This window comes from Diuraphis noxia, unplaced genomic scaffold (assembly GCF_037042655.1).
Source record: "Diuraphis noxia isolate RWA-SAM2 unplaced genomic scaffold, SU_Dnox_SAM2 contig0001, whole genome shotgun sequence".
NCBI lineage: Eukaryota > Metazoa > Arthropoda > Insecta > Hemiptera > Aphididae > Diuraphis > Diuraphis noxia.
In genome coordinates, this window is record NW_028301711.1 from 110,802,501 (window position 1) to 110,812,500 (window position 10,000).

General features: G+C 61.7%; 3 non-coding genes across 3 annotated transcripts in view; all 3 read left to right on the top strand.

The window, feature by feature from the left end:
• Nucleotides 1–6,585: 6,585 nt before the first annotated feature.
• LOC149063333 (small subunit ribosomal RNA) lies at nucleotides 6,586–9,073 on the top strand. The gene has a single exon (XR_016189996.1). It is a non-coding gene; the product is annotated as a small subunit ribosomal RNA (ribosomal RNA).
• Nucleotides 9,074–9,285: 212 nt separating this feature from the next.
• LOC149063334 (5.8S ribosomal RNA) lies at nucleotides 9,286–9,443 on the top strand. The gene has a single exon (XR_016190022.1). It is a non-coding gene; the product is annotated as a 5.8S ribosomal RNA (ribosomal RNA).
• Nucleotides 9,444–9,845: 402 nt separating this feature from the next.
• Nucleotides 9,846–10,000, top strand: part of LOC149063335 (large subunit ribosomal RNA) — a 4,199-nt gene continuing 4,044 nt past the window's right edge. Inside the window, exon 1 of the ribosomal RNA XR_016190014.1 lies at nucleotides 9,846–10,000. This exon is cut by the window's right edge and continues 4,044 nt beyond it. This is a non-coding gene — a ribosomal RNA (large subunit ribosomal RNA).

The following is a 10,000-nucleotide window of genomic DNA, read 5'->3' on the forward strand; positions in this document are numbered from 1 at the left end:
CATGGAATTTCGGAGTAGACTGCTGCTTGTCAGCCGCGCGACCGTGATGCACAGTGTGCAGGGCTACGGTGACGACACTGTCCCCATTCACCAGAGGAGGAAAGGGACAGTGAAATATCATTCGAACCAGTACTGTCCTCATCGCTATCGGTGACGAGGGGGTTAGTGCACTGTCCTCATCGCTAACGGGGACGATAGGGACAGTGCACTGTCCTCATCGCTATCGGGGACGATAGGGACAGTGCACTGTCCTCATCTACCAGAAGGTAATAAGGACAGTGTGCATGTTGTATTATCACTGTCCCAATCCGCGCGCGCCCGGTGGTCGGCCGCACTGCTACGCGGGACCGCCTGGCGGCCGGCTAGCGGGACGCGGCTTGCAGCGTTCGATTTACGCGGGTGCGTACGGTGGTCGACGACTTGCAACAACGTCACGGGTGGTCGGTTAGACGAAATGCGCTCGGGGTTGCCCGGGTAGACCGCGGTCGGTGGGACGGGAGAAGATTTGTTCATGTCGGGTGAAAAAAAAATTACCAGATGGTAATAAGGACAGTGTGCATGTTGTATTATCACTGTCCCAATCCGCGCGCGCCCGGTGGTCGGTGTCGTAGGTGGTCGGCCGCACTGCTACGCGGGACCGCCTGGCGGCCGGCTAGCGGGACGCGATTTGCGTCCCGCCCGCGCAGGCGGCGCCATTTTTTTTCGTGCCGTGCAGCCACGCGGCGTGCAGCGTTCGATTTACGCGGGTGCGTACGGTGGTCGACGACTTGCAACAACGTCACGGGTGGTCGGTTAGACGAAATGCGCTCGGGGTTGCCCGGGTAGACCGCGGTCGGTGGGACGGGAGAAGATTTGTTCATGTCGGGTGAAAAAAAAATTACCAGATGGTAATAAGGACAGTGTGCATGTTGTATTATCACTGTCCCAATCCGCGCGCGCCCGGTGGTCGGTGTCGTAGGTGGTCGGCCGCACTGCTACGCGGGACCGCCTGGCGGCCGGCTAGCGGGACGCGATTTGCGTCCCGCCCGCGCAGGCGGCGCCATTTTTTTTCGTGCCGTGCAGCCACGCGGCGTGCAGCGTTCGATTTACGCGGGTGCGTACGGTGGTCGACGACTTGCAACAACGTCACGGGTGGTCGGTTAGACGAAATGCGCTCGGGGTTGCCCGGGTAGACCGCGGTCGGTGGGACGGGAGAAGATTTGTTCATGTCGGGTGAAAAAAAAATTACCAGATGGTAATAAGGACAGTGTGCATGTTGTATTATCACTGTCCCAATCCGCGCGCGCCCGGTGGTCGGTGTCGTAGGTGGTCGGCCGCACTGCTACGCGGGACCGCCTGGCGGCCGGCTAGCGGGACGCGATTTGCGTCCCGCCCGCGCAGGCGGCGCCATTTTTTTTCGTGCCGTGCAGCCACGCGGCGTGCAGCGTTCGATTTACGCGGGTGCGTACGGTGGTCGACGACTTGCAACAACGTCACGGGTGGTCGGTTAGACGAAATGCGCTCGGGGTTGCCCGGGTAGACCGCGGTCGGTGGGACGGGAGAAGATTTGTTCATGTCGGGTGAAAAAAAAATTACCAGATGGTAATAAGGACAGTGTGCATGTTGTATTATCACTGTCCCAATCCGCGCGCGCCCGGTGGTCGGTGTCGTAGGTGGTCGGCCGCACTGCTACGCGGGACCGCCTGGCGGCCGGCTAGCGGGACGCGATTTGCGTCCCGCCCGCGCAGGCGGCGCCATTTTTTTTCGTGCCGTGCAGCCACGCGGCGTGCAGCGTTCGATTTACGCGGGTGCGTACGGTGGTCGACGACTTGCAACAACGTCACGGGTGGTCGGTTAGACGAAATGCGCTCGGGGTTGCCCGGGTAGACCGCGGTCGGTGGGACGGGAGAAGATTTGTTCATGTCGGGTGAAAAAAAAATTACCAGATGGTAATAAGGACAGTGTGCATGTTGTATTATCACTGTCCCAATCCGCGCGCGCCCGGTGGTCGGTGTCGTAGGTGGTCGGCCGCACTGCTACGCGGGACCGCCTGGCGGCCGGCTAGCGGGACGCGATTTGCGTCCCGCCCGCGCAGGCGGCGCCATTTTTTTTCGTGCCGTGCAGCCACGCGGCGTGCAGCGTTCGATTTACGCGGGTGCGTACGGTGGTCGACGACTTGCAACAACGTCACGGGTGGTCGGTTAGACGAAATGCGCTCGGGGTTGCCCGGGTAGACCGCGGTCGGTGGGACGGGAGAAGATTTGTTCATGTCGGGTGAAAAAAAAATTACCAGATGGTAATAAGGACAGTGTGCATGTTGTATTATCACTGTCCCAATCCGCGCGCGCCCGGTGGTCGGTGTCGTAGGTGGTCGGCCGCACTGCTACGCGGGACCGCCTGGCGGCCGGCTAGCGGGACGCGATTTGCGTCCCGCCCGCGCAGGCGGCGCCATTTTTTTTCGTGCCGTGCAGCCACGCGGCGTGCAGCGTTCGATTTACGCGGGTGCGTACGGTGGTCGACGACTTGCAACAACGTCACGGGTGGTCGGTTAGACGAAATGCGCTCGGGGTTGCCCGGGTAGACCGCGGTCGGTGGGACGGGAGAAGATTTGTTCATGTCGGGTGAAAAAAAAATTACCAGATGGTAATAAGGACAGTGTGCATGTTGTATTATCACTGTCCCAATCCGCGCGCGCCCGGTGGTCGGTGTCGTAGGTGGTCGGCCGCACTGCTACGCGGGACCGCCTGGCGGCCGGCTAGCGGGACGCGATTTGCGTCCCGCCCGCGCAGGCGGCGCCATTTTTTTTCGTGCCGTGCAGCCACGCGGCGTGCAGCGTTCGATTTACGCGGGTGCGTACGGTGGTCGACGACTTGCAACAACGTCACGGGTGGTCGGTTAGACGAAATGCGCTCGGGGTTGCCCGGGTAGACCGCGGTCGGTGGGACGGGAGAAGATTTGTTCATGTCGGGTGAAAAAAAAATTACCAGATGGTAATAAGGACAGTGTGCATGTTGTATTATCACTGTCCCAATCCGCGCGCGCCCGGTGGTCGGTGTCGTAGGTGGTCGGCCGCACTGCTACGCGGGACCGCCTGGCGGCCGGCTAGCGGGACGCGATTTGCGTCCCGCCCGCGCAGGCGGCGCCATTTTTTTTCGTGCCGTGCAGCCACGCGGCGTGCAGCGTGACCGTGATGCACAGTGTGCAGGGCTACGGTGACGACACTGTCCCCATTCACCAGAGGAGGAAAGGGACAGTGAAATATCATTCGAACCAGTACTGTCCTCATCGCTATCGGTGACGAGGGGGTTAGTGCACTGTCCTCATCGCTAACGGGGACGATAGGGACAGTGCACTGTCCTCATCGCTATCGGGGACGATAGGGACAGTGCACTGTCCTCATCTACCAGAAGGTAATAAGGACAGTGTGCATGTTGTATTATCACTGTCCCAATCCGCGCGCGCCCGGTGGTCGGCCGCACTGCTACGCGGGACCGCCTGGCGGCCGGCTAGCGGGACGCGGCTTGCAGCGTTCGATTTACGCGGGTGCGTACGGTGGTCGACGACTTGCAACAACGTCACGGGTGGTCGGTTAGACGAAATGCGCTCGGGGTTGCCCGGGTAGACCGCGGTCGGTGGGACGGGAGAAGATTTGTTCATGTCGGGTGAAAAAAAAATTACCAGATGGTAATAAGGACAGTGTGCATGTTGTATTATCACTGTCCCAATCCGCGCGCGCCCGGTGGTCGGTGTCGTAGGTGGTCGGCCGCACTGCTACGCGGGACCGCCTGGCGGCCGGCTAGCGGGACGCGATTTGCGTCCCGCCCGCGCAGGCGGCGCCATTTTTTTTCGTGCCGTGCAGCCACGCGGCGTGCAGCGTTCGATTTACGCGGGTGCGTACGGTGGTCGACGACTTGCAACAACGTCACGGGTGGTCGGTTAGACGAAATGCGCTCGGGGTTGCCCGGGTAGACCGCGGTCGGTGGGACGGGAGAAGATTTGTTCATGTCGGGTGAAAAAAAAATTACCAGATGGTAATAAGGACAGTGTGCATGTTGTATTATCACTGTCCCAATCCGCGCGCGCCCGGTGGTCGGTGTCGTAGGTGGTCGGCCGCACTGCTACGCGGGACCGCCTGGCGGCCGGCTAGCGGGACGCGATTTGCGTCCCGCCCGCGCAGGCGGCGCCATTTTTTTTCGTGCCGTGCAGCCACGCGGCGTGCAGCGTTCGATTTACGCGGGTGCGTACGGTGGTCGACGACTTGCAACAACGTCACGGGTGGTCGGTTAGACGAAATGCGCTCGGGGTTGCCCGGGTAGACCGCGGTCGGTGGGACGGGAGAAGATTTGTTCATGTCGGGTGGTCGGGTGAAAAAAAATTACGTAGCACTGTTACGCGCGTCCTAACGTCGTTTACGATGAACACGTATTATTTTCCAGTCGACCGTCCACGGTGGTCCGTCGAGCCGGGGTAGGTCGCATGCGGGCAGCCCGGACGTCGACGTTGCACGGGGTTTCGAAACCGGAGTTTTTGGATCGCGATTTTTTCCAAACCCAATAACTCGTTAACGGTCGGTTTTCGGTGGACGAACCAAAGAGGTGATCTCGTCGGGCGCACCGAATACTATCAGGAATAGTAGGTCCGACGGACGTGATGCGATTTTTAAATATTTTTCGATTGTGCGATTGTGGCGGGGGTATTAGTGTTCGGGTGGGGGGAACCGATACGCGCGCCGATTGCGGTAGTTGACGGGCGCGCGTCCACTGTTGCACGAGCGACGCTACGCCATTACGGGTGGTCGGTTAGACGAAATGTATTATCACTGTCCCAATCCGCGCGCCCGGTGGTCGGTGTCGTAGGCGGTCGGCCGGTACTGCTACTCGGGACCGCATGGCGGCCGGCTAGATTTGCGTCCCGCCATTTTTTTTCGTGCCGTGCCGCCAAGCGGCGTGCGTACGGTGGTCGACGACTTGTAACAACGTCACGGGTGGTCGGTTAGACGAAATGCGCTCGGGTGGCCCGGGTAGACCGCGGTCGGTGGGACGGGAGAAGATTTGTTCATGTCGGGTGGTCGGGTGAAAAAAAATTACGTAGCACTGTTACGCGCGTCCTAACGTCGTTTACGATGAACACGTATTATTTTCCAGTCGACCGTCCACGGTGGTCCGTCGAGCCGGGGTAGGTCGCATGCGGGCAGCCCGGACGTCGACGTTGCACGGGGTTTCGAAACCGGAGTTTTTGGATCGCGATTTTTTCCAAACCCAATAACTCGTTATCGGTCGGTGTTCGGTGGACGAACCAAAGAGGTGATCTCGTCGGGCGCACCGAATACTATCAGGAATAGTAGGTCCGACGGACGTGATGCGATTTTTAAATATTTTTCGATTGTGCGATTGCGGCGGGGGTATTAGTGTTCGGGTGGGGGGAACCGATACGCGCGCCGATTGCGGTAGTTGACGGGCGCGCGTCCACTGTTGCACGAGCGACGCTACGCCATTACGGGTGGTCGGTTAGACGAAATGTATTATCACTGTCCCAATCCGCGCGCCCGGTGGTCGGTGTCGTAGGTGGTCGGCCGGCTAGATTTGCGTCCCGCCACTTTTTTTCGTGCCGTGCCGCCAAGCGGCGTGCGTACGGTGGTCGACGACTTGTAACAACGTTAGGCGAAATGCGATTGTGGCGGGGGTATTAGTGTTCGGGCGGGGGGATCCGATACGGGCGCGGATTGCGGTAGTCCACGGGCGCGCGTCCACTGTTACACGAACGACGCTACGCCATTAAGGTGGAAAAACCCGGGATTTTGTAAATTTGTGAGCGGTTCGGTCGTCGGCGTTGCAGTCGACGGCCGGCCGCCGATCACGAACACCACAACAGCAAAGCCACGGGCGACGCCGAAGACGGCGCGTACACCTCGCGGCGCCCACCGGTCGCCGCCAACTGACGGTCGTCCACGTACGCGGGACACCGTCGGTTGAGTGGCCGGTCCGGTGAGAGCCGGCGGAAGGTGACACGCGTCCGCGTTTCGGCCGCCGACCCATCTCGCAATCCGAGTGGCGAAACTCAACCGGCGCCGCGCGTCCACCAGCCGGTGTTTGCGCGGCGCGCGCCAATCCACACCGATGACGACTCCCGTTACCGTTCCGCGTGTCACGAACACTCGACGCCAGAACATTCCCGCCGCGGCCGGCCATCGTCGCCGCGCCCGGCGGTCGCCGGGGCGAAGCCACGGGACGGCGGACTTCGCGTCGCGTCCCGGCTTCCCCCTCGATCTCGGCTGGGGGCCGTTACGAATCGGGCGAGAGCCGGTCTCGGTACGCTCGCCGGGGACCCGTGCACACACCGTCACCCGAACCCGGCGGTCGACCGTCACCCGGTCCGTCTCGTCAACGTGTCGCACTCCGTGTGCCGACCACACCACACACACATTTTGTTGTTGTTGAACCGCGGTCGGTCGCGCGGCCGTGACCCACAGCGGTCCCGGCCACGCGATCGCCCTCGGCGTCGGCTCGCCGCCCCCTTCCGCGGGGCGTCGGACCGGCGCTCGGACGCACGCGTCCCAGGCCGCCACGCGCGTGGCGGTCGCGGGGCGCGGTAGCAGTAAACCCGAGATCCCTGGTTGATCCTGCCAGTAGTCATATGCTTGTCTCAAAGATTAAGCCATGCATGTCTCAGTGCAAGCCGCATTAAGGTGAAACCGCGAAAGGCTCATTAAATCAGTTGTGGTTCCTTAGATCGTACCCAAGTTACTTGGATAACTGTGGTAATTCTAGAGCTAATACATGCCGACAGAGTTCCGACCGTCGCGGCGCTCTCGGGCGTCGCGCGCGGGAGGAACGCTTTTATTAGATCAAAACCGGCCCGTCGCGGCGCGCTTCGTGCGCGTCCCGATCGCGGCCCGCGCAAAGACCTGGTGACTCTGAATAACTTCGAGCTGATCGCACGGTCTCCGTACCGGCGACGCATCTTTCAAATGTCTGCCTTATCAACTGTCGACGGTAGGTTCCATGCCTACCGTGGTGGTAACGGGTAACGGGGAATCAGGGTTCGATTCCGGAGAGGGAGCCTGAGAAACGGCTACCACATCCAAGGAAGGCAGCAGGCGCGCAAATTACCCACTCCCGGAACGGGGAGGTAGTGACGAAAAATAACGATACGGGACTCATCCGAGGCCCCGTAATCGGAATGAGAACACTTTAAAACCTTTAAACGAGGATCAATTGGAGGGCAAGTCTGGTGCCAGCAGCCGCGGTAATTCCAGCTCCAATAGCGTATATTAAAGTTGTTGCGGTTAAAAAGCTCGTAGTCGGATCTGTGTCTGGGCGGTGCCGGACCACCCTGGCGGTCCGGCGTGTCGCGGCCGGCCGTGCCGCGGGACCACGTGTCCCGTCGGCGCGGTCGCCGTCGCGCTCGTCAGCCGTCTCGGGGTGTTAGTTACCGGCACGTCGGCCGGACGTATTGTCGGCAGGCGGACACGTGTCTCGTGCTCCCGGCGCGCCGCGCGGCCACGCGTCGCGCGGCCGTCGGGGTTCGACGACGGCGGCCGCCTACTCCAATCTTGCTGCGCGGTGCTCTTCACCGAGTGCCGTCGGCGGGCCGACACGTTTACTTTGAACAAATTAGAGTGCTCAAAGCAGGCTCAAATCTGGCGGGGCGGCTTCACGGCCGTCTCGTCAAAAGGCCCTGAATACTGGTCGCATGGAATAATGGAACAAGACCTCGGTCCCGCGCATCTCCGCCCTTCGCGGGCGCGCGAAACCGCCCTCCGGGGCGTTTCCGTGCGCGGGCCGCCGGGCCGCGGGCGCCAGTCGCCCGCGCGTCCCGCCGGGCCGGTTTTCGGGACCGGAGGTAATGATCAACAGAGACGGGCGGGGGCATTCGTACCGAGACGTTAGAGGTGAAATTCTTGGATCGTCTCGAGACGAACTGACGCGAAAGCATTTGCCAAGTACGTTCTCGTATGATCAAGAACGAAAGTTAGAGGTTCGAAGGCGATCAGATACCGCCCTAGTTCTAACTGTAAACGATGCCAGCTAGCGATCCGCCGGCGTTTCATTAACGACCCGGCGGGCAGCTTCCGGGAAACCGAAGCTTTTCGGTTCCGGGGGAAGTATGATTGCAAAGTTGAAACTTAAAGGAATTGACGGAAGGGCACCACCAGGAGTGGAGCCTGCGGCTTAATTTGACTCAACACGGGAAACCTCACCAGGCCCGGACACCGGAAAGATTGACAGATTGAGAGCTCTTTCTTGATTCGGTGGGTGGTGGTGCATGGCCGTTCTTAGTTGGTGGAGCGATCTGTCTGGTTAATTCCGATAACGAACGAGACTCTGTCCTGCTAACTAGGCGGGTAAACCCGGGTCGGCGTGGGCGCGGCGCCGGCGGTTTCGGCCGTCTGCGTTCGCGTTCCCGTCGGCTCGGCCCGGTATCCCCGAACGCGTTCGCCCGTCGTCCACGGCGGTCGTCGGGCGCGGCCGCGCCATCCGCGTCCCGGCGTGCGGCGGGCGTGCGGGGGTCGGGGGGCAACCTCCGGTCGCCGTGCGTCAGTCGTGCGCTGGGCTCCGCGGTGAAGCGCGCCGCGTTCGCGGCCGTCGCCGGCGGATCACGATACGTTACTAGGGCTACCGCCGGCTCCCAGGAGCTTAAACTCTTCTTAGAGGGACAGGCGGCGGACGAAAATAGCCGCACGAGACTGAGCGATAACAGGTCTGTGATGCCCTTAGATGTTCTGGGCCGCACGCGCGCTACACTGAAGGAATCAGCGTGTGTTAACATTCCTGGGCCGACAGGCTTCCGGGTAACCCGCTGAACCTCCTTCGTGCTTAGGGATCGTGGCTTGCAATTTTTCCACGTGAACGAGGAATTCCCAGTAAGCGCGAGTCATCAGCTCGCGTTGATTACGTCCCTGCCCTTTGTACACACCGCCCGTCGCTACTACCGATTGAACGACCGCAGTGAGGTCTTCGGACTGGACGCGCGTTATTCGGCCCCCTCGGGGGCTGGGTCGTCGCGCGACCGGGAAGATGACCGAACTCGGCCGTTTAGAGGAAGTAAAAGTCGTAACAAGGTTTCCGTAGGTGAACCTGCGGAAGGATCATTAGAGACGGGCCCGCGGCGCCGGCGACTCGCTTGCCGGTCTCGCGCGCGCCTAATCCGACCCCGTGGCCGCGTGCGCTCGCGCGCGACAACCGCGCACGGTTGTCGTCCGCCGACCGCCCGCGCGCCGCGACCCCCGACCGAGAGTCGACCGAAAGATGGTTACCGTCGTCGGAAGACGATTGTGTAAACGAAAAAAAAAAAAAACAAACACCCGACCCCGAACGGCGGATCACTTGGCTCGTGGATCGATGAAGACCGCAGCTATCTGCGCGTCGTCGTGTAATCCGCAGGTTATACGAACATCGACCAGTCGAACGCACATTGCGGCCTCGGTGACCCGCGGGTCCCGGGCCACGCCTGTCTGAGGGTCGTATACCGGATACTCGGCCAGACCGATGCGCCGGCACGGCAGGCGTCCGGCGGAGCGCGCGCGCCGCGTCCGGTCCTCACGGGGACCGGCGCCCGCGCGCCCGTCGGCCGCACGCCGCGCCCGCGCGAGTTTGGCGGCTCGACCGGGGAAAACGCGGGCTACCGCTCGCGGCTGCCCCCGGTCGTCCGCCCAAGTTGTGACGGCAAACAGTCACGGGTTCTCGCGCCGTCGAACGGCACGTCCCCGTCCGCCCGCCGCGCGAGAGCGCGGCCGGGTCGGCTGAGAGTCGTCCTCGAGACGCCACCTCTCCGGCAACCGAGAAGCGGACGCGGACCGTCGCCGCGCGGACGGAGCGCGGACCCGCGCACCAGTTACCACCACCACACGTACCACACACTTGTTCCGACCTCAGATCAGGCGGGACTACCCGCCGGATTTAAGCATATTAATAAGCGGAGGAAAAGAAAACAACCGTGATTCCCCCAGTAGCGGCGAGCGAACAGGGAAAAGCCCATCGCCGAATCCCGCCGCGCACTTTTGTGTCGCGGCACGTATGGG